Source organism: Haemaphysalis longicornis, unplaced genomic scaffold, assembly GCF_048455015.1.
Source record: "Haemaphysalis longicornis isolate Haplotype H1 unplaced genomic scaffold, Haemaphysalis longicornis Haplotype H1 scaffold_3, whole genome shotgun sequence".
Classification (NCBI taxonomy): domain Eukaryota; kingdom Metazoa; phylum Arthropoda; class Arachnida; order Ixodida; family Ixodidae; genus Haemaphysalis; species Haemaphysalis longicornis.
In genome coordinates, this window is record NW_027526335.1 from 150,666,082 (window position 1) to 150,691,453 (window position 25,372).

The 25,372-nt window shown below is 44.6% G+C and overlaps 1 non-coding gene across 1 annotated transcript; it reads right to left on the reverse strand.

Annotated features, from left to right (window-relative positions):
- Nucleotides 1-23,587: 23,587 nt before the first annotated feature.
- Trnat-ggu (transfer RNA threonine (anticodon GGU)) lies at nt 23,588-23,660 on the reverse strand. The gene has a single exon. It is a non-coding gene; the product is annotated as a tRNA-Thr (tRNA).
- Between the last annotated feature and the right edge of the window lie 1,712 nt (nt 23,661-25,372).

The following is a 25,372-nucleotide window of genomic DNA, read 5'->3' on the forward strand; positions in this document are numbered from 1 at the left end:
TCAAACTACGTCGTCAGCGGCGTGCGTTGGCGACTCAGCGGCGTTATAGCGGCTTGATAACTGCGTGGTGTACACGTGATACTACAAACCCGATGGAAGAGATGGAAGAGAAGGCGGCGAGGCGGTGGGCTGCGGGGGCCGAGCGCAAGCGCCGTAAGCGGGCCGACAACCGTGCATTCGCACTTTCACATTCTCCCCCTCGGGGAAATGCGGGGGAATTTTTTCTCTAAAAGTACAGACGTTAGGGGAAAATGAACTTCAGTTTTTTCTGTAATCTGGCTTGCTCATAACCCATTAAAGTATGTAAAAAAATATACAAACAAGAAACACGTGTGGAGATAAGTTTTCGATATTAAGTGCTTAGGTGTTCCCGGAAATTTTTAATGCTGCACTTTTGCTCCAATTAGGTTTTATTCCGAACATGCACAGTCATTTACACTAATTGTACAATATCGAGAAAACGTGCGCTGGAATAATGAACGAAGAGTTGCGTCCTTAAAAGCTATAACGTACAGCTTTTCAGGGCTATGAATATTGCTACCTAAGCGAGCATGTCTGTGTTTAAAGAAGCTAAATGCCGAGCGAAACAATAAATTTTACAGCGTAGTTTTTTAGATGTCTTTGTGAGTACCAACGCCTACATGGAGTGCAATCTAAGAACTGGTTGTGAAATTCCAGGCCAAACTTATATTAACAAGTTAAAAAAAAACGCCTATCCTCCGATTACGGCAATTACCCAGACAGTAATCAACGAAGAAGCCGAGGCAGCTATCTTCGCTTGTGGCAAATTGTAGTGGCAGAAGTTTATTTAGTTGAGGCATCTAACAGATTTATTCGTTGAAAATCATTGATTAACGCTGCTTCCACGAACGACAAGTTGTGTCTATAGATGACGCGGAGACCACGAGGCGAAGCCGTCCAGGCGATTACAGGAGTCGTAACCATCCAAGCACCTGCAAAAGTGACCTAGATTAACAGAGTGCCGTGATGTGGCTGTCGAGAATTCCCCCCAGTTGAGATACCAAGGAAGCTACCCGACGCGGCTTGAGAAAAACACAGGGATACAACAGTCGCCAGCCTTGTTATTTCTCTTGCTGACTTCGCTTTGTTTATGATGTGGCTTTTATTCTTCCCGTCTGTTTTATTTAACGAAGCGGCATATTCTCACACAAATTTTGACAGAAGTTCGCAATTATTTTTGTTCTGTAAGCAAGCGATAATTGCGCTGGAGGGAATTCTACAAAAATAGGAATCTGCATATTTGGCGCTTCTTTTGAATCTCGCGTGGTATGCTAGACAATGAACCCTAATGCGATAACGCTTGGTCTCCCTACACACTTTGCTGTAGTTCACGTGGTGCAGTTTGCATACCATTTATTGAGAGCATACAACGAAGCTTACAGTAATGTGAGTTATACTTGTGATATTTTATCGTCTGCATTAAAAAAATTGCTTTCGACAAATCCTTTCTGCCCGTTTTTGCAAGTAATTGCTGACTAGGTGCTATAAAATATCTGTTATCCCCAAATCAAAGCTACGGCAGCGAGCGAAAAAAAGCGACCAACAGAAAAAGAGCTTTGCATCGACAGTACAAATACAAACCCGGGGAAATAAGCCAACGGAAATGGCTAGACATTGCCATCAGGGGCAGATCCATGTTTGAGGAGGAGGGGTTTGGTGTCGGAACACACCTAGAATTTTTTTCCAAGTTGGGCATTCCCTTTTCCGTCTCCTCCTCATTCATTTTTTTTTCGTCCACGCTGCTCACATTCCGCATCGGTATTAAAGAGAAACTTTCTATGCCTCACTTATGGTGTCGATGTCCGGTAAAAACGCAAAGCGGGATAGCCAATTTACACAATTGGTTGCTACAAAGGCACATCAAGCGCCACGAAGAAAAAAAAAAAAAAAACGCTTCCCGTGATTGCAGCCGAACCTGGGTCCCCCGTGTTACGAAGCTAGCGTCTATCCGATTGCACCATTTTCACACGGCTGAAAGATGTGTAATTTAGGACGCTGACTTCGACTCAGGCTGCGTGGAAGAAGTCTTTCAGTCGTAACCATGTTTTTCTTAACAAAGATGCTTGGATTTTCGTAATAAGTAAAAACAAAAATAAGAAAATTAGATAAATATGAACATGAAAGGCTGTTTGCGCGAAGGCAATCTTTTCCTCTTAAGTTTTTGTTCGCCTAGAGCGTATAACACCCCCAAAACTATTTCTGGCTACTGCACTGATCCCCATAAATAACAAATACAGTGAAAGGTTGAATGGAAGAAATACTCAAAAGTTCCCCCGGAACAAGGAACGAAACAATGTGAATAAGTGCAATTGCGGAGCATTCGGCAAAAAGGCCACTTGTTCAACGTGTTTTTCAAATATGGGTCAGATCACGCGGCAGCCCTAAACCCCGTATGGCGTAAGACCCATTCCTGCCAATTTTTGTGAGGTCCTCCAGTTCCTACTCTCCTCTTGGTGGTGTTGTTTTATTTTTAAATGGGCATAGACATCCCCACAAGTCTTCCATTGTTCAGTTAGTTTTCAGCACCAGCCGGTGAGCATTTTGGCCGTGACCGTTCACTTCACTGATGCAGCATTCATTCGTCTGATTTTACTAGAGCGCATGTGGGACGTGCAGGAAAGACAGCTACTTTGCTTGGGGGTGACCAAGCCAACGCTATATGACAGCTCGCGTATTGCGAGGGTCATAAGTAACGAGGCCGGCTGTCAGTGACGCATACATTATTACCCGAGGGGCTCTGTGGGGATGTTCTGCCGCGAAAATCCTGGCCCGGTTTACGAGAAAGTTTTCTTCTTAACGGCGTATGCCTCGGTAGCCAATTTTTGGGACTTTCGGCGTTTTATTACCCGTTTTAATTGCTGACGGTATAACTTAGCTCTGTGAAGATGTCCGGCAGACGGTCATTTTTCTTTAAAATTTTTTATTACATCTCTTTTTACGTCAAGGCACGCTCAATACCGCAAATTACGTTTTTCTGTCTCGTTTCGGACGAGGAAAACTGTTTTATTTTAAATACCTTAAGTTTCAGCAGCAAGAACTGCAGCTCACGGTAGAAATGTATGAGCTTATACGCAAAAGAGACTTGGTTTGCTTTTAACTCATGTTTTTTTCATTCAGGATGAACGTTGTTTTTGTTTCGGTACTGTAGGGCAGCCACGTCTGGAATGCGTGCTTTGTTTAATAGGTTGGCTGAAAGAAGATGAAGTCATCGGACTCAAACGGAGTGGTTATTGGAACACACGATAGCTCACTTAAATGGTTTGCGTCAAAACACACACACACACACACACACACACACACACACACACACACACACACGTGCACGCACACACACACACACACGTGCACACACACACACACACGTGCACGCACACACACACACACACACACACACACACACACACACACACACACACACACACACACACACACACACACACGCGCACGCACCCGCGCACGCACATTCAAAGCTTTGGCGTCAACCACGTGCCAGCATACACCATGACTGGAAGAGCATGTGGAGCCCTCTGGATGGCAGCTGATCAGTTAGAATTAACTGCTTCAGAAATTGTAGGTGGGCCAGTCGGTGCATGTCTGTGTGTGAAACAGCGTGAAAAATAGAATACAGGAGAGGGCACAAAGGAAGTGTCGAGTGGCAGGTGGCCTTTTTTCCAAAACCTATGGATCTCCTATGGATAATCGAAGAGCTTCCGGTTGAGAGTACTAATGCCAAACATCATCCTAAGGCAAAGTTTTTGTCGCCATTAAACAAAGGGAATGTGCGCCATTCGGAAGGAAGCTAAGAGTCATGCCGGAAAAAAACTACCAGATGATACTAGAATTTCCGTAATGTACAGGGACTCTTTGAAAAGGATATGAACAAGCTTGGGAGAAAACGTTGGGCTTTGTTTTGTTTAAAACTGGAATAACGCCGGCCCTTGGCGGCTTATATGACAGGTTTTCCTACCTTAAGGCAACACCGTGGCAGAATCATAAATTTTTCTCTGTGGACCCAGCTCGGTGTTAGCAAAGTAGAGGTTGCGAAAAAACTCATGGAAGAGTGGGAGCTATGCAAAGGTCTAGAGCAACTTAGAAGATAGTGGCTGCCTGACTGTCCATTACGGCGAACTTTGGCATCCAGGAAGCACTCTGAGCAAATTATGAAATTGAGTGAATTGAGGGATTATGAATAAATCTCCCGCCCTATTCTGGAGCGGAAAGCGGTGATTATTGCGCTTACGGCATCTTTTGCTATATCCTTTTGCGACTTTCTCAGTTTACACAACACGTACTGTTGGACTGTGCATTTTTAGGAAAGCTAAAGAGCTGATCACCGGTTAGCAGATATAAAGGCAGAAAAATAAGTGACACTAGTGCTTACCAAGTAATTGTTATATTAGGCTACAATAGAAAGGTAATTAAAAAGACGCAGAAAAAGCGGCCTGAAAAACAGGACGTCTACTAGCCAAATATCTTAGACCACGATCTGATGCAACCATTCTTTGTCGTCTCTGGCTTGGAGTCGCATTCACAAATGCTTACTCATATTTGATTGGAATGGCAGCCAGTGAGGCATGCGAAGTCTGGGACACACCAGAGACCATACGACATGTCCTATGCGAGTGTCCACGGTTTTCATCGGAACGAAGCCAACTCTATGGAAGTTAGGCTCTCGGCGCCCGTTCTCTGAAGAGACAATCCTGGGCCACTGGTCTTCTCTATCATCTACGTCTACGGACAAGGCCACATCTACGGACAAGGCCACAAAAGCGCTCCTGTGTTTTCCAAAAATGACGGAATTGCACAAAAGGCTGTAGCGCAAAAGACTACCCGCTATGAACACAGTGAACTTGTTTGTCTATAGTGTCCTACCGCTAGGCTCACCACACTGCGCTATGTCTGCCCCTTTCCCCTTCTTTTTCTATTTTACTCTTTTAACTTATTGTTCCCCTTTGCCCCGTGCAGGATAGCATACTAGGCCGTAGCCTGGTTAACATTCCTGCCTTTCCTTTACTTTTTCTCTTTCTCTGCCTTAGACCTTACGGAGCACTTTAAATGTAGTAGTGCTCAAAAAACTGCCAGAAACGTTACCGTAGCAGTTCTCTTTTACGTAACCCAGCTGTGGATTACGCATTAAATGACAAGGCAGATAGAATTCAAGTAGTAACGAGGAAGCATAAAAACCATGCTCAGCTCAAAGGAACCTACGCCTTCCATTTGTACAGGTTGCGCGTATGATGACAAAGAATATTTGCGGTTTTCGGTGTCCTAATTTTTCGGCGCAATAACTCTTCTTCGTGGTGGTTGGGAGGGGGTCAAAGCAGATAGGGGTTCATGTCGCTCTGACGTGGAGCCGACACCTTAAAGGGACACTGCAACACTTTTTGGATGCAAAGCATCTCTTAGTCGAGGCTCCGTCATCCGGGGTCCGGCGTCTACACCTCTCCCCCTCTCCACAATAACTGTGATAATGCCGCTCTCTCTTCCCTCCTCCTCTCCACACCATCTGGGCGCGCTGCTACTCCTCTCCTCTCCCCTCCTCCTCTCCACTTCAGATAACCAGGTCCGCGCCGCTGCTCCCTTCAGTTGCTGCTTTCTGTCGAGACAACGCTGAGCCGTCCGATGAGCTGACAATGGACGCAGGCGTTCGGCAACATGACAACGCTTCGAAACGCCAGCGTCGAACAGCGGATTCCTCGCTTCGAGAACGAGAAGCCGCAAAACTTTCCCCACTACTCGATAAATCAAGAAGACATTTAATACGCTGCTACACGTGTCTTTACTCTAACAACTAATTAACACGCTACTACTCCACGGCTTTGCATCCCCTCAGGGTTCCCACGTGGGAAGATGGTGTAATATTTCGTTGTTTTTCGAAATCTTAAAGGGACACTGAAGTAAATTTGTCAAGCTCCTGCTTTTGCTTGCACTGCGTAGACTGGCTCAAATTAGCACACTTTTCATCGTTTATCCGGCTGACAAATAGTTAAATATTTTACAAAGCGCGAAAGAAGAAAAACTACCATGCGCGGTTTGCGGCGGCAGCACCAACTAAGGCTGTGACGTTGGGAGGAAGGGGCACCGTGATTGGACGATGCCCAAGGTTAGCAATGAAACAAGTTTCGGTTTCGGTTCTGTAAAACACAACCAATGGCGTTGTTGGATGGGCATTCTCAATATCTCAGTAATCATCGTACCGCGCTTCTGCCATGTTGTCGGCTGTAAAATGCATAAGATAAGCCTCCCAGGACGGCTTGGAATCGTAGCATTCACCAGCCGAGGCCTACGCAGTGCATGAACGCCCTCCGCGTCCCCGCCGACGCTCAAATGCCATGCGTTTTTCCCCTACATTTGGAGCTGGCCTCACTCATGCCTGTATCGTAAAAAGCGTGTTCGCACCAGGCCAAGGGTCTGTTGATTCTGGTCTGTGCCCACTGCCCGCAAGCAGTCGGTGCTTATGGCAACAGCACGCCAACGAGAACTCGCTAGCGCGCCAGTGCCAGCCTGCGCGCTTTCTGTGAACCAGTTCGTGGAGCAATGAACGTTGTGGCCCAAAAAAAGGTGAACTGAGTATAGAAAACATATGCGGAAAACGAAAAAGTTAACTCTATAAAAAAGCACGTACCCGCGGGGATTCGAACTTGTGACTTGCAAAACACTTGCTATGACATACCTAGCGCCCCAAACGACTCAGCCAAGGGCGAGCGCGGCTGACCTTGGAAATATAAGGTATATAATGTATAACCAGTTTACACTTCTATTTAGTTTTAGCATTCCAAGCAGCTTAGGTGACTATTTGTTGTTTTGCGCTCGTGCAGTAAGCATCCCCCAAGTTTCCACAATATCTCACGTCTAGCAATTGCATTTCTTAGACGGGAAAGCGTTCGCAGATGCGTAGTCGTGCTGCTGGCAGCTGTGCTTGTTCGCCCAGCGCAAAAAAGTGCTCCCCGCACCCTAGTTTTACGCTGTACGGTAAAAATATCAGTTGATTTTATTTCCTTAGTACCTATATTGACTTCGCTGACTATTCTCCCGCCTTCAAGAGGCCTATATTTTCCTACTGGCGTACCAGTCAGCGAAGCGTCGCATGTGGGCTTGTGCAGCGCTTGTGTGAAGCGACCTTGACTTGGAGCTAGATACAGTGTTCAAACTAACCAAGTAAAAAAAGGCACATTCTTCCATTCACAAACATGTCCTGGCTTCGTTTCAACTGACCGAACGAATTGCGACGACCCGTCGGCGGCCGGCGGACGAAACGCTGGGCCGTCTGACTCTGTCTGAAGGCCGGGGAGCCATGCAGTAGCGCAGCCAATTGCGAGCTCGGCTCCTCCCGACGTCACACGAAAACGCCACAGAAAATGGGCGAGCGTAAAGAGAGGAGGACAGCATTTTCGAATTAATTTTTCTACTAAATAAAATCGCGTAAACGCGCCCAGAGTCGTCGAAACATGGCCTGGCGACTCCGGACTACAATTTGCGCTAGTAATCCCGCAATGTTTACATATCACTTCAGTGTCCCTTTGAATGCTTGCACAAAGGATTCAACGAATACGTCCAGTATTGAGTTTAGGGGGTCGCAAAGTACCTCAGCCATAAATTACGCCTCTATGCTTTTCTGATAACTCAGAAACTTGCTCAAATATTTTTCTTTTTTGTGATCTTGGCGTTCTTCGACCGCTGAAATTACGTCATTGAAGCGGTGTAGTGGGTATTGGCCGGTTTTGCTTCAGTTGCAGCTATAAAAGCATTCGATAGTCGATTTAAAAAGAATGCCACAATAGCAAAGCAGAAAATGAAGGCGCATATGCTGCGACGAGCCAATCACGCAGTGGCACTCCGCGTTGGCGATGATTATAGCTGTGGCACTGCTTCCAGACGTGACGTAAGGAGTGACAGCGTTTATCGGAAGTGTTGCAGTGGGCTTTTAAAAACATCGAGAGGCGCCTCTCCAACTTTGCTGGGATATATTCTCCCTGTTGTGGGCCCTTTGTACAATGTGAGCTTGAAGCGTTGAGACAGGTTACGAACCCGAGCATAGCAAACCTGTTCGGGGCTTCCAAAATGCAGATTTAAAATCAGAACTCGCTGTTAAAGGGACACTGAAGTGAATTTGTCAAGCTTCCGTTTTTGTTTGCACTGCGTAGACTGGCTCAAATTAACACACTTTTCATCGTTCATCCGGTTGATAAGTCGGTAATTATTTTATAAAGCCCGAAATAAGAAAATCTACCACGCGCGTCTGTGGCGGCCGCACCAACTAAACGCTCTGACGTTGGGAGGAAATGCACCATGATTGGCCGATGTCCAAGATTAGCATTCAAACAAGTTTTGGTTTCGGTACTGTAAAACAACATGCTTGACATCCGACGTTATCGTTGGATGGGAATTCTCGCTATCTCAATAAGCGTCATACCGCTTCTGCCATGTTCTCAGCTGTAAAATGCCTAAGATAAGCCTCCCAGGACGGCTTGGAATCGTAGCAATCACTAGCCGAGGCCTACGCGGTGGATGAACGCCTTCCGCGTCACCGCAGACGCTCAAATGCCATGCGCTTTTCGCATATTTGGAGCTTGCCTCACTCATGCCTGTATAAAAGGCGTTATTGCACCAGCCAAAGGGTTAGTTCATTCTGGCCTGTGCCCCCTGCCCGCAAGCAGTCGGTGCTAGCATCACTAAATAATCTTCGCTTAAGAGTACCGCCACTTCGTGCACCCGGAAGCGCATGGGGGCCATTTTGGCTCTGGCTTGCAGTGTTGCCATCTCTCCCAACGAAACCGTCGCTGGTTGTGACGGGCAGAGTGTGACGGGCCGCTCTAGCGTCCACACAGCAGGGAGAGAGAGAGAGGAGAGCCGCCCAAAAACAAAATGGCTGCGCCCATGTGTAAACAAATATCACGTGGTGCCGACCGACCAATGAAAATCCTGGCGGCACATAACAATGAGAGAAAAGAGTGCCGATACTCTAAAAGCCTTTATTTAGTGACGCTAGTCGGTGCTTATGGCAACAGCACGCCAACGAGAACTCGCTAGCACCTCAGTGTCAGTCTGCGCGCGTTCTGTGAACTCGTTCGTGGAGCAGTGAACGTTACGGCACAGAAATGATGAACTCAGTATAGAAAACATCGGCAGGAAACGAAAAAATGAACTTACAAAAAATAATGTATCCTCCGGTATTCGAACTTGCAACTTGCAAAATGAATTACCTAGCGCTCTGGACCACTCAGACACAAGCCACCGCTGCCAGCGATAGAAATATAAGGTATATAATGTATAACCAGTTTAAAAGTTTATGTAGTTATATCATTTTGAACTGCTTAGGTGACTATTTGTTGTATAGCGCTCATGCAGTAAGCGTCCCCCAAAGTTCCGCAATACCTCACGTCTAGCAATTGTATTTCTTAGACAGAAAAGCGTTCGCAGATGCGTAGTCGTGCTGCTGACCGCTGTTATTGTTCACCTACCGCAAAAAAGTGCTTCCTGCTCCCTAGTTTTACGCTGTACGGTAAAAGTGTCAGTTCATTTTATTTCCTCAGTGCCTATATTGAATTTGCTGACTTCTCCCGCCTTCAAATGGCCTTAGATTTTCCTACTAGCGTATAAGTCAACGAAGCGTCGCATGTGCGCTTGTGCAGCGCTTGTGTGGAATGACTTGGAGCTTGATATAAAGAACAAACTAACAAACTAAAGAGCCGCACATTATTCCATTCACAAACGTCTCGTGGCTTAGTTTCAACTGAGTGAACTAATTGCGGCGATCCGTCGGCGGCCGACGGACTATAAATGCTGGGCCGATTGACTCTGCCGGAAGGTCGGCGAGCCGTGCAGTAGCGCAGTCAAGCGAAGTCATCTCCTTCTGACGTCACACGAAAGTGCCACACAAAATGGGCGAGGATGCAGAGAGGAGGACAGCATTTTCAAATTGATTTTTCTACTAAAAAATTCACTTAAACGCGCTCACAGTGGTCGATACAAGGCCTATGGACTCCGGACTACAATTTGCGAAAGTAATCGCGCAATGTTTACAAATAAGTTCAGTGTTCCTTTGAGCAAGGTAGTTTCGTGTCTCTATTTCCTATTCCCAAGAATCCCTTCCCGCATGCCTCCGCCATGTAACCGGATGCTTCGGCATCGTTCTTGCTGCCACATCGGCCTCCCGCGTGTTGCAAATCTTCCCGGCCAATTTCCTTGGGCCATCCCTTCTGGTTTTCCATAATGGATGTTTGTAGCATAGGCCAGCTGGAGTAATGAGGCCGGTACGGGGAAGAAATTAATAATTTATTGCTGCACCTGCCTTGACGTATTCAGGACTAGAGTGAAACCACGCATATCACATAGACCATGGTTAAGTGTGCACACATAAATTTTTGACTTAGGAGTCTTAAGCTATTGCGTGTGAATTCCATTAGCGTGATTCTGTATTTGAAACGGCGACGATTGCGAGAAAACGGCTTGAAGCGCCACATAACAGCTGTAACGGTGGCACCCCTATATTTATTAATGTGTTTTTTTTTCTTTTCTTTCTTTCTTTCTTTCTTTCTTTCTTTCTTTCTTTCTTTCTTTCTTCAACAGTGTACATGTCTAACAGGAGACCAGGACTAAAGGCGAAAAACCTCCTGACGGGGTCCCGGCCCCCTTCTCATGTTAATACATCAATTCACTTAACACATTAAGCAGTCCTATCACAGTAACTCGCAGCATAACGCAGAAAGGAAAACATTGAAAATGTGTACTTGTCCGTTTCAACAAAGTAACAAAATATTTCTACAAATGAAGAAAAAAACATAACGACCATTTATAAGTTGATACATTACCAGCCTTACCCGCACGGATAAATTTTCATTAGCTTACACGTAACGAACACATAAAACAAAATACAAAAACGTAAACCATAATAAACACACACAACCAAAAAGATATAATTTGTAGTGAAGTTCTTTTGTACGGGTAAGAATCTGTCGGACTTCCGTTAAAACTTTGGATGTGAGTTAAGGGCCGCATACACACGTGCAGTGCGCGAAGGAGATGAAATGCGCCCATCGTAGCTATTCATCCATTCTCAAAGAGCTCGTGATACCGTATTTGATTCGGCTGCCATGTAAGTCCACGGTCTAAAGTGGACTACTGGAAGGATGGCAGGTAAGTCGTGTTTGACCGGAGCTGCAAACCACAGCTGCCGGCCTGGCAGTACCCTCTGAATGTTGGCATAACAGTGTAGGTATACAATAGGAGCTCCCATGGCTGGAAACTGCCGGCAGGACCTCCAGAAATAATAAAATCAGGCGAGACCACCAGCAATATTCAGTGCGGTGTCCTAGTTCGGGTCTCACCAAGTGATGTGAGGTCGTGGTGAAGTGGCTACGACTTAAAGTTGTATTCACCCGTAGGTTCTTGTTTAAGCTGGCCATGTTAATCGCAATTGCCACCGGTATGCTCTATAAAGAAAGACGTTATTTAAATTGACTGTTCCAGTGCGTATTGCGCTGCATTAGCTTCGTTTGATGTTTATTCACAGTATGGTGATTTATATGCTGCAGTATTATGCATACTACTCTTCTCCAGAATTTTTGGTTTATTTTTTATTATCGCAATTTCGTCTTGCTTGGTTCATCCCCCTATGAATAGCGTAACTCTCTCTCTCTCTCTCTTCTTCGTAACAAATGATTATGAAAAGAGCTCGTAACAACAGCAGATGCCAATGCCAAAAGTCGCGTGGCGATATATTTTGATTTGTTTAAGTTTATGCTCTATGCTGCCACAATACTCCACATTTTTTAGCGTGTGCAGCGAAACGTAGGGGAACTTTTGTTTGTACATTCTGTCTGAGATTCCGACACTACAAGAGCTGCACAGACACGAAAAGTGCTTGTCAAGGGGCCAACAATTTTGTCCCACCGCACCTACGCATTAATTTTAGCGTTTCTCCTTAATTCTGACAACCATCACGACAGGCTTCAGCGTTACGTGCGCAAAAGAAGTCAGGGCTTACTTACTGTCATACAGAGACGTCGCCCTTATTTTCGGTACCCAGCCTGCAGGTTTCATGCGACACCTGCGCAAGCGTTGACAAGAAACTTTTAGAGATTTAAAAACTACACCCATTGCTATGAATAAACTGTGGCTAGTTCTTGTTACGCACATCAGCATTTTACCCTCTATCTCATTCACAGCAAAGTATCATGGCCGCAAACGAGCGTGGGCGAACCTCTTTGCGTTGCCTTCTGTGATAAAGAGCCTCCTCTTCCCTATCTTTTTCTCTCTTTCCCCCGCGCATGTAGAATGCTCGTCACTGAAATTGTTACTATGTAAAATCTCTCTTATCTGACGTACGCGCATCGTTTTGGGGGATCACATTTGTCCCCCCCCCACCTTTAGTTCTTAATGCAAATGGCGGTGACTGTGTCGTACTGTAAAGAATATTCTTCATGGATTTATAGGTCAGGATGAGCCATAACTGTGAGTAAATTTGGTATTGCATGAATTTAGTTGGCCCTACCGGATTGGTATTTGAAGTTGATGTTCCGGGTGATCATGGCACCAAACGTTGCTCTCTGTATACTGAACAGTTCAGTTTGTGTATCACAGTGAAGCTATAAGACTCATGACTAATGAAAGTTATTTTAGAACAACATCCGGAAGTGTGGCCAGTATGCACTTTTGAACAGTATGCACTTTCGAGTCTAAGTAATAACTTTTGTCGACGGCAGTGATCGATCGTATTTTTCTTTGTAGCGTATTACATTGCCCCGTTTATTTTCGTCCAAGTATACTTAAATGCATGGAAAAGAGGAAATTGGGGAGCCCACAACTTGGAGCGCGGGCTCCTACTGGAAGTTGATAAGCTGTCTGAGACGTGACAGCTGCTTGAGAAGGCCAACGAAAATCCCCACAGAAAAGTGGAAGGACGAACGGCGGGTGGCAGCCAAAAAAACACAGCGAGAGTTTCGATCTGACGCGTAACGGTCGAACGGCCTGCCACGTGGCCAGTCAAGCTCGTAATTAAGCTGCTAGTTTTAAGCGACAGTGTAGGCTAGACAACGAGAAGAATAGATTAATATAGATTGTACCGGGCGATGCCCGAGAGCTCACAAAAACGCAGCAACGTTTCTGGTACCTTGCAGCCTCTTCGCAACTCTTGGCAATTTATACACCGTGATGATCTTCGTACGTGCCTCCGTGTTTTGTATTACACATACTACACACATACACACACGTACGCACTCGTGTATGTATATATATATATATATATATATATATATATATATATATATATATATATATAGTCGTGAAGTGGAGTCCTTAGTTGCTGCAGGAATACGCACAAAGTAGAAGTACGCTCTTCGGAGACTTTATTTCCAACGTTTCGACCAACGTATATATATATATATATATATATATATATATATATATATATATATATATATATATATATATATATATATATATATATAATGCATCAACTGGCATGCTGGCGATGGGGCCGAAGGCGTGGTGAACCCAAAGTATGAAACATGAAACCTCGGTAACAGCAACAGTGGGGTGTTTATTTCGACGTTTCGACTTCGAGACAAGTCTTCTACGGGAATCACTATGTATACATGTGAATAAATGTGTGAATATATATATATATATATATATATATATATATATATATATATATATATATATATATATATATATATATATATATATATATATATATATATATATATATATATATATATATATATATATATATATCAGGGTCTCGAACCGGAACCGAACCGAACCGAGAACCCAAACTGAACCGGTATTTTTGGCGGAACTGAACCCAAACCCGAACCGATATTTTTTGAGCACGCTGAACCCGAACCGGAACTGAATCAAAAAAAGAAAGGACGGTTACCGATTCATATATATATATATATATATATATATATATATATATATATCAGGGTCTCGAACCGGAACCGAACCGAACCGAGAACCCAAACTGAACCGGTATTTTTGGCGGAACTGAACCCAAACCCGAACCGATATTTTTTGAGCACGCTGAACCCGAACCGGAACTGAATCAAAAAAAGAAAGGACGGTTACCGGTTCATGCCGAAAGAATTCGACCCTGCGTTGTAGATATTGCACAGTCAATGCAATTCAGGCTTTTTTTTCTTTCGCGTATCATCAACTTCTTACACGTTCGCGCACTTTCCCCTCCACACAGTTCAACACAATCACGCTCTATATAACAACAGGGAAAATGAATGAGCACCAATGTAGCAACGGTATGTTGCTGCTGGAAGCGCGAGCGTAGTGCAAGCTGACCAAACGAAATGTCATTCTGGACAGCTTGCAGGGAATATGAAACGACTTTGACCTTCCCTAGCCGCGACTTTATTGGAGCCATCAGGCTGCAGGAGTGCTCCACTGCTCAACAGCGAAAGCCCACACCCTATGTGTGCAATTTTTTTGCATTTCATAATTTCTTGAAAAGGTCCGACAACTGCAAATTGTTAATACTTGACAAGTGCGACCGCATGAGCTGCTCAGTGGCTAAGCCGTTTGCGTCTGACCACAAGTGGCCTCAATTTCTGTTCCCCACGACCGTTTTTATGACGATGGAAATCGGGAACGTCCGTTTATCGAGATTTTGATCCACCTTTAATATCACCAGCTGGTTAAAATAAGTCTGCCGGCCTGCAACAAAAGCTGCGCCTCGGAGCAGAGATATAGCCCCGGGCATTAAATGCGCCAGTTTTTTTTTAAATGTGTTTACACGGAAAACAACAGAAAAGAAAAGGCCAATCTTGTTGTTTTAAAGTATTACACAAAAAGTAAGTAAAACCGAATAAGTGAAACAAAAGCACCAAAACAGGGATATTTCTGTATACTTTTCTTTGCCCTGCCTTTCACAACCAAACGTGTCATCAATGCGAAGGAAGTGAGTTGCGTGGTCAGTTTTTGAGGACAGTGCAGTGGAAAAGTTCCGTTTTTTACAGATACAAATAACAACAGATATGTCAGGGGAAATGGTTAAGATGCGCACTTAATCCCTTGGCAAGAAACTGCAACCCTCGACCTTGTCTTGGAAGAAGAAATAGTAATAAAGCAGATGGCACATGCGGAAAGGCAGGGCGGTACCTCACACTGCCCGATTTGTCCAGCTATGATCTTTTCTGCTTGTTCTGCAGTTTTGTCTCTTTCAGATCTGCTTGTTTTCGAAGATGCACTTGTACTGACCACCCAACTCGCTACATTACTTCTACTGCTACTCGTTCTGGAGGGGAGTATTGCTGTGGATGAATTAAAGAGCGTCTACCCAAGAAAGTCCCATCTCATGCTCAGCGCGTCAAATTTCCCTATAATTTTGTAACAGCATAATCTGTTATAAGATTCCGCTATGTAGCACATGGAACGATGGCCGGGGGTCAGGCGGTACGATGACATACTAATTGTAATGCACACATCCGGTATAGCTATTGCAAAATGAATTGCAGCGGTCAGAGCACTAATGCAGTGATTGAGCATTAACTAAAGCTTACTTTTAACAAAAGTGTGGCTAACACATTCGATAAGGTGATAGCTAACAAATTATTCAGGGTGACCAAATAATCTAATTAATTGGTAGTGTTTATGTGCCTGTTGTAGGATTTTTGTTTTGTTACAAATATAAAAAATGTGCCCCATTTGTATTAAGCGCTGGTATTTGAACACGCCAGTACGGAGGCCTAAATTTAAGGCTTCAAGGTTAGTGTGATGGGCGATCCCATAGCGACGATTGCGATTTCAGCAAAAAAAGGAAAAGGAAGAAAAAAATCCCACCGTCATATTTCTTGGCGGTGGCTTTACGAATAACCGAACCCACGCCTTTCGACATGTAATCGAAAGGCGTGGGTTCGGTCCCCACTCTGGGCGCGTGTTTTTCTTTCTTTCTTTCTTCTGTAGAATTAAAAAAAATGTTTACTTAATGAGCCGTAGTGAAAAAGAAAAGAGCCTAACCACACCCCTATGACTCCTTTGGCGTTGTAGACTGCTGACCTATCTTTCTGTGTTTCCTCAACGAGCCCCTCATTTCCTTACTATATTATTCTGCGAAAGCCTAGCGAGGGTCTCGGTTCTGGCAGCCCTGATGCCTAGGTAGCATAAGAGGGCTTCCCGCCAGTAACCCGCTCATGACAGGCTGTAGACGTTCGAGTCATGCCCCGGGGTTAAAAAGAAGGTCCCCTTCTCCCCGTGTAGTCAGAGTGGCGCTGGCTACCACCCTCAAGCGTCAGATACACTTCTAGTAAATATAAATAGCCTAGAAAGTGAAGGAGAACACAGTCGCCCAGATAGCCGAATTGGTAAGGCATTCGACATGTAATCGAAAGGCGTGGGTTCGGTCCCCACTCTGGACGCGTGTTTTTCTTTCTTTCTTTCTTCTGTAGAATTAAAAAAATGTTTACTTAATTAACCGTAGTGAAAAAGAAAAGAGCCTAACCACACCCCTATGCCTCCTTTGGCGTTGTAGACTGCTGACCTATCTTTCTGTGTTTCCTCAACGAGCCCCTCATTTCCTTACTATATTATTCTGCGAAAGCCTAGCGAGGGTCTCGGTTCTGGCAGCCCTGATGCCTAGGTAGCATAAGAGGGCTTCCAGCCAGTAACCCGCTCATGACAGGCTGTAGACGTTCGAGTCACACCCCGGGGGTTAAAAAGAAAGTCCCCTTCTCCCCGTGTAGTCAGAGTGGCGCTGGCTACCACCCTCAAGCGTCAGATACACTTCTAGTAAATATAAATAGCCTAAAAAGTGAAGGAGAACACAGTCGCCCAGATAGCCGAATTGTAAGGCATTCGACATGTAATCGAAAGGCGTGGGTTCGGTCCCCACTCTGGACGCGTGTTTTTCTTTCTTTCTTTCTTCTGTAGAATTAAAAAAATGTTTACTTAATTAACCGTAGTGAAAAAGAAAAGAGCCTAACCACACCCCTATGCCTCCTTTGGCGTTGTAGACTGCTGACCTATCTTTCTGTGTTTCCTCAACGAGCCCCTCATTTCCTTACTATATTATTCTGCGAAAGCCTAGCGAGGGTCTCTGTTCTGGCAGCCCTGATGCCTAGGTAGCATAAGAGGGCGTCCCGCCAGTAACCCGCTCATGACAGGCTGTAGACGTTCGAGTCACGCCCCGGGGGTTAAAAAGAAGGCCCCCTTGTCCCCGTGTAGTCAGAGTGGCGCTGGCTACCACCCTCAAGCGTCAGATACACTTCTAGTAAATATAAATAGCCTAGAAAGTGAAGGAGAACACAGTCGCCCAGATAGCCGATTTGGTGAGGCATTCGACATGTAATCGAAAGGCGTGGGTTCGGTCCCCACTCTGGGCGCGTGTTTTTCTTTCCTTCTTTCTTCTGTATAATTAAAAAAAATGTTTACTTAATTAACCGTAGTGAAAAAGAAAACAGCCTAACCACACCCCTATGCCTCCTTTGGCATTGTAGACTGCTGACATATCTTTCTGTGTTTCCTCAACGAGCCCCTCATTTCCTTAGAATATATATATATATAAAGGCGTCGGTTCGGTGCCCACTCTGGGCGAGTGTTTTTCTTGCTTTCTACGTAAATTTATAAAAAAAATATATATAATTACACTAATGATAAAAATATATCCTAACCCTTCCCCTGTGCCTCCTTTGGCGTTGTAGACTGCCGGCATTTCTTTCTGTATATATATATATATATATATATATATATATATATATATATATATATATATATATATATATATATATATATATATATTAGCGGTAACCGACTGGCCGATTAGCCTTCCGAGTGATCGATTAATGCTATAGGACATGAATTTTTGTCACAGGATAATTGGCTCACCGGTTGAAGTCATGTGATCTAACTGAAACAAGACTGCCGTGTTGAAATTGTGCACAAGCGTTTCGACAATAATATTCCTGTTCAAATAACCCGCCTGACGTCGCAACAGCAATTGATGCAAGCATGCTCAGGGTTTATATAAAAGGCGGAAGGGTATAGCCAATACAAAAAAGAAAGTAGCTACTCTCAATACAAATTTACATGGCAGAAAAAATAGCGAGCGAGTACTTGCACCATTTGGCTCATTTTCAAACTCCGTCGTAAGGAAACCGCAATTGAAATTATTCTAGAAAAGTGTGAGTGGCGAACGCGGTGGTAAGCGTCGCGCCCGCATCAGCGCCATAATTATTACCTGTTTACATCATCTGAAATATCTGTGAAAAAACCGACGAGGACATTGACCTTATCATCATCATTACTATTATTATTAATATTATACTTATTATTATTACTATCAAACCACATAAGACAAACAGTGATGACTAGTACAGATGTGATTTATCAGAATGTGCGAGGTCTTCGTACTAAGGCAACTGATTTTTTTGGTAATGTTCTCGCTTCGTGCTTGCCGTTAATAGCTATCTCTGAAACATGGTTGTGCCCTGATATCCTGTCCAGTGATTAATTTTGTCAAAATTGCCACGTATATCAGAATGATCGCGTCAAGATGCCAACAAAAAGGCGGCGGAGTGCTTCTTGCCGTTGACAAATCTCTTCCGTGTGCGCTACGTAGCGATATTGAAAACGCAGGTGAGTCTCTATGGGTTGGAATTCATCTGTCTACGACGGAACAACTTCTAGTTGGTGTTTTTTACATTCCTCCTGATGTAGCTCCCGACGCGTTCAATAAGTTAATCTCCTCCATTGAACAGGTGCTTACTACTCATTGCAACCGCAAGGTCCTCCTGCTTGGAGGCTTTAACGCTCCTGGTGTTCAGTGGAGCCAGCTAACCTGTTCCCACTAAACCACCATATTGAACATAAGGGAAATATGTCACTAAATTTTTGTCTTCCACTTTTATGCCACAGTGTAATTACACACAAAATTGCAGTGGAAATATTCTGGACCGGTGTTTTTTGAACTTTGATGGCGTTAGTGTGTCGCGCTCTGATTGTTCTTGAGTAATACCCGGCAGATTTCATCCTCCTCTTTCTATTCCATCTTGCGTCCCTTCAATGCTCCACCCGTCCGTAAATTCCAGTAGCACGCTAGCTCGTTACGCTCTCGCCCGGGGAGATTATGTTGGGCTGTATGGCTACTTTTCTGCTGCCCCGTGGTGGACAGTCATTGACCACACTGATGTCAATGAACAAGTTCACCGTTTTACTGAGATTGTGCTTTTGGGTATGAAGAAATACATCCTGCAATATTGACCGATGAAGGTAAAGTCTCCACACTGGGTTTCTTCTGAATTGCGGGATGTCCTAAAGCTCAAGAACCGTGCGCACAGAAAGAGGAAGCGCTCTGATGCCAACCAGTTTGCTCTGGAATTCCGGCGCCTACGTGCCCTATGTAAAATATTGCACAAACGTGATCATACTTTGTACCTGGCGTCGGTAGAAGCTAAATCAATTGATCAACCGGGAGCCTTCTGGAAGTACATTCACTCTACATTGAGTACAAATAAAGAATGTATTCGTCTACTAGACTCGAACGGCGATGAGGTTGCTGAGGTGGCCGACTGCTTTGCTCGTCAATTTTCTTCTTTTTTTGGCATCAGCGGGGGTACTGAAAACAGCGTCCCTTGTCTCCTGGGCAGAAACTCCGCTTGTTTGCAACTGAACGAGAACATCGTTCGGACAAGCATCAAACGGCTAAAGCCCTCGCTTTCATGTGGGCCAGATGGTATTCCTGCTGGAATTCTAAAAACACAGGAAGATATATTCGTTCCTGTGTTCAATTTAATAACTGTCTCCGGTATGGAACGTTCTCTCACTCATGGAAAATCTCTCGTGTATTCCCTGTTTTCAAGTCAGGCCTAAAAACTGACGCTATAAACTATAGGCCGGTCTCGCTGTTTTGTGCTGCCTCTAAACTTTTTGAGTTATCTCTTCATACGGTCTTGTCTTTCGCATTCAAACCCGTCCTCATTCCTAATCAACATGGATTTATGCATGGTCGTTCAACTTACACGAACCTTGTGTGCTTAATGGAGCAGGCTGTCCCAGCAATCGTTGGTAGAAGTCAGCTTGATGTGGTCTACTGTGACATGAGCAAGGCCTTTGATGTTGTCAACCACTCTTTATTGCTCGCCAAGCTCGTTCTGTTAAATGTACAGTGCTCAGCGATTGAAACGCGATACTCGGAGCGCGTGGCTGCCGGTGCCTGTTGCGCCACATGTGAGCGCTTGTGAAAGCGAGCTGGCGCATTGTGGTATACGATGAGGGTGAGAGCATTCGTGACGCATGCTTAGTGCATCCGGGACACAGCCCTTCAGTGTGTGGTTCTTGGCGGCGCAATAGGGGTGCTACATGCCATGGCTTCAAAACGCTGCGCCTGCGTGCCGCGCCGCGCCGCGCGAGGCTGGGTGAGCTGGCACTGGGCGCGTTATGAATAATTTGAATGCGCATTTATCGCGATGTGTTATCGTGGCGCGCACGGCACGCAGGCGCAGCGTTTTGAAGCCACGGCATGTAGCAGACCTATGGCGCCGCAAAGAACCACACACTGAAGGGCTGTGTCCCGGATGCACTAAGCATGCGTCACAAACGCTCTCACCCTCATCGTATACCACAATGTGTCAGCTCGCTTTCACAAGCGCTCACCTGTGGCGCGACAGGTACTGGCAGCCACGCGCTCCGAGTATCGCATTTCAATCGCTGAGCACTGTACACGCTTTTTTGGTGGGTCTTCTACGTTGCTATCTCCTGGAGCGATATTCCTATGTAAGTGTTAAAGGTCAAACATCATTTATGTACAAAGCAACCAGTGGTGTGCCCCAAGGCTTTGTCCTGGGTCCCCTTCTTTTTTCTATTTTCATTAACGCTGTTGCTTCTGCCATTCACATTTCTTTTTTGTCGTATGCTGATCATACGAAAATCTCCAGAGAAGTCCTTAATGTTTAGGACTGCAATTCTCTTCAGGACGAAAATCGTGGAGGACGAAAAAGACGACGATTGGTGTGGGCCCCGGCAGGAGCTAAAACGGTCATCTACTGGGTCTCTGATTTTTCCCTTTTGTAAATAGCGTAAATGCAGCTAATTCTAGCCGCGTCTACCCCGCCTCTATAGTCTATCGACGCCCACTGCAGGGCAACGGCCTCTTCCATTATTCTCCAATTTCCCCGGTGCTGTGCCAACTGTGACCAATTTATCCCTGCAAACTTCTTGATCTCATCTGCCCATCTAAATTCTGCCGCCCCCTGCAAGGCTTGTCTTCTCTAGGGATCCACTCTGTTACCTTTAATGACCAACGGTTATCTGCTTTCAGGCTACCTCCGTTCTTTACAGCGTATTCGATCCTCTCCATATTATACTTCCGTATGTAGCCGTCTTACGCTTATTAACTTTGAAAGCTCCGCTAGTTGTATTCTGTCAGCTGTAATGGAGATTGTCATGGTTTGCCGTTTCATAATAAGATCTTTCGTCTCCTGGGAAAGTTTACCAGTATCCTGTCTAGCCATCGTTCCCCCGACTTCTACTGCACCCTCCGTGATAATGCGTGTAAGGTTGTCGCTGGCTTCCTGTGTCGTAAGCTCGGCTTCTTCGGTAAGAGCTTATCGCATAATATGAAGTCTATTTTATTTTTGTGCTCCCCATTCGGGCTCCTCCAGGTCCACTTCCGACTCTCCCGTTTACAGAAGAAGGTATTCATTATGCGTAGGTTATTCCGTTCTGCAAACTCAACTAGTAGGACCCCCTGCTATTTATACAGCCCAGACCTTAGTTCCCAACTGCCTTGTCTCCAGCCTGATTCTTGCCTACTTTAGCATTGAAGTCCTTTATGACTACGGTATACTGTGTTTTTACTTTAGCCATTGTTGATTCCACATCTTCATAGAAGCGTTCCACTACTTGGTCGTCGTGGCTGGATGTGGGCGCGTAGCCCTGCACCACCTTGACCTTGTACCTCTTATTTACCCTAATTACAAGACCTGCTGCCCTTTTGTTAATGCTATAGTATTCTTCTATGTTGCCAGCTATGCTTTAATTGACTAGAAATCCCACTCGCAGTTCTCTTCTGTCCACTAGACCACGGTAACATAGGACGTGTCCATTTTTCAGCACTTTAAAGGCTTCACCTGTCCTCGTAACCTCACTGAGCCCTACGACATCCCATTTAATGCACTATAATTCCTCGAACAACACGTATAGACTCGCTTCACTAGATAAGGTTCTCGTGTTAAACGTTTCCAGGTACAGATTGCTATATATATACAGGGTGTCCCAGCTATCATGCACCAAGATTTAAAAAAAGAGTAATGGCGTAACTCGAAGAAAACCTAGTGCATAATGTTTGCAGTACTGTGGAGAAGCATGCAGCATTTTTTTCGTTAATGAGACTTAACTAATTAATTGTAATTATTGTCTAACTTGAAAAGTACTGTCCTAATCACTGAAGTGCCAATGAGGCACTTGTAGGTACCCACGAGGGGCATCTAACTGCAGTATTTTCAGCGACGAACTAATTGCGTACTCATTTATTCTGACTGATAAAGAAAACCCGCGAAATATGAAAAATACCACGTGACGGCGCCTCCGCGCGCATTAGCGCGCACTGTAAAGCAATGCCCTCAAACAGGCTGCCGCTCAGTTAGCCAGAATGAAATAAACAAAATAAAGAAAGAATAAATCGCGACCGAGTTTGTGCCTTATCTGCACAGGCGCCCTGCGAATCTTGCTGCTGTTGCTGCTTCCATACATGCCATTATCAAGGTGATGCGCTGTCTCTTCAGGCGGGTGACAGGCGAAGCAGTTGCTTTCAATCAGCTTATTTGGGGACGCTACTTTACAATGCGCGCGGAAGCGCCGTCACGTGGTATTTTTCATATTTCCCGGGTTTTCTTTATCAGTCAGAATAAATGAGTACGCAATTAGTTCGTCGCTGAAAATACCGTAGTTAGATGCCCCTCGTGGGTACCTACAAGTGCCTCTTTGGCACTTCAGTGATTAGGAGAGTACTCCTCGAGTTAGATAATTAATTACAATTAATTAGTTAAGTCTCATTAACGAAAAAATTACTATCCGCTTCTCCACAGTACTGCAAGCATTACGCAATAGGTTTTGTTCGTGTAACACCATTGCTCTTTTTTAAAATCTTGGTGCATGATAGCTGGACACCCTGTATATATATATATATATATATATATATATATATATATATATATATAGCGATGAATAAGTTCCGGGATTCGGTTTCAAAAATACACGAGAGGGTAGACACACGTATGAAAACGATGATCGAACTAACGTTTCGACCGGGGTCCGGTCTTCGTCAGAGGGGACGAAGACCGGACCCCGGTCTGACGAAGACCGGACCCCGGTCGAAACGTTAGTTCGATCATCGTTTTCATACGTGTGTCTACCCTCTCGTGTATATATATATATATATATATATATATATATATATATATATATATATAGCGCATCAGAATAGGAAATGAGTGGCTCGTACAAGTACCACAAAAATAAGGGTTGGCAGTCAAGAAAACCTCGGAAAGCAAAGGGGAGGTTGTGGTAGGTCATTGAAACAGATAAAGAATTTGGAAAGAAAGAAAGTGGAGACAAAATGCCCGCCAGGTGGGATCCGAACCCACGACCTCCAGAATACCGGTCTGGCGCGATAACCACTACGCTACCGGCGGGGCGATTTTCCCCTTCACTTTCTGGGGTATTTATGTTTTAGGTATTTTTGTTTCCTGTGCTCGGGGGTGGTAGCCAGCGCCACTCGGACTACTCGGGGTGAAGGGGACCTTCTGTTTAAGCCCCGGGCCGTGACTCGAGTGTCTACGACATGTCGAGAGTGGTCGACTGGCGTTGAACCCTCTTAAGCTTCCTATGGCACCAAGACTGCCAGAACAGAGGCCCTCGCTGTGCATCTTGCGAATCAGAATAGAAAATGAGGGGCTCGTTGAAAATAACACAGAAATAAGAGTTGGCAGTCAAGAAAACCTCGGAAAGCAAAGGGGAGGATGTGGTAGGTCATTGAAATGGATAAAGAATTTGGAAAGAAAGAAAGAAAGTGGAGAAAAAATGCCCGCGAGGTGGGATCCGAACCCACGCCCTCCCACGACTATATATATATATATATATATATATATATATATATATATATATATATATATATATATATATATATATATATATATATTGTAACGAGAAGAGTTAACGCTGCACAACAATATTAGATGGCGATGCGCCATTTGCCGAAGATGCCGAAGCGCTGTGTGTGGAGCGTTCGCCCAGGCTGCACGCCCCACACACGGCTCTTCTTCGTCGTCCTTCATCGGGCCCACAGCGGCGCATACCCTACTGCGCCCTTCTTCGTCTTCTCGTGACATAATATATATAGTTTCGGAAGTGGAACTTCCTTCTTCGGGGGCAATCTTACAATGCCGTCTCTGTACATTGTAAGATTGTCCCTGGAGAAGGAAGTTCCACTTCAGAAACTGTTGGGCTAATTTTTTATAAACAAGTTAACCGCAAAGTTGTCCATACATTTTACCTGAACATTTCTTGTGGCTCGTTGCAAAACTTATTGAATAATCTAAATATATACATTAATAAAATAATAGTGTACCGACGTTACAGGAAGACTTGTGTCTCTGTCTTTACTAACCTTATTTTCTCGCACTCTTTGTGCGTAATTTTGTTTCCACACTATATATCTATACCTAAAAAGAGAAGTGCCCGACTGACTGACTGGCTCATCAACGCCCAGCCAAAACTAGTAGGTCTAGAGACCTGAAATTTCGCGAGTACATTTGCGTAATAGCGCAGATGCTCACTAAGTCAACATTTCCGGAAATTGCACTCGTAACTGAGGAAAAGAGCAATATTTTCTTATCGTAAATTTGTAATTATCTTGGTTACCCGTTCACATATCGATGCGCTTCTTGCTGATGTGTCTAGCCTTTAAGAATATCTTTAGGACTTCGCCCTAACCCAATAGGATTTCGCCCTAACCAACACTACCGAGTAGATTTCGCAATTTCGGTCTAAAATGGGTGTTCGTAAAGATTCTTCAATAAATTTTTCACTGGTTCATTCATCCAACTGATTTTTGCTGACATATGTTAGTCATACAAATGCAGAAAAGCTTTTTTTACCGATTTTGGCCCTCGACGCCGGTAAAAGGGCCAAATTGTTCTTGACAAATGACACGCCTGACGAGACGAAAGGGCTTAAAAGGCGATGTCCACGCCCAGCCAAACGGCTTGTTCAAACGGCGTCAAATTTCTTGAGCTCATTGGGAATACGGTGTTGCAGCTCAATATATCTAAAAAATTTGCAAGTTACACCAAGGAGAGATTGAAAAGCGGTGAAATAATTTTTCGGATATTATTTTATCACTCGC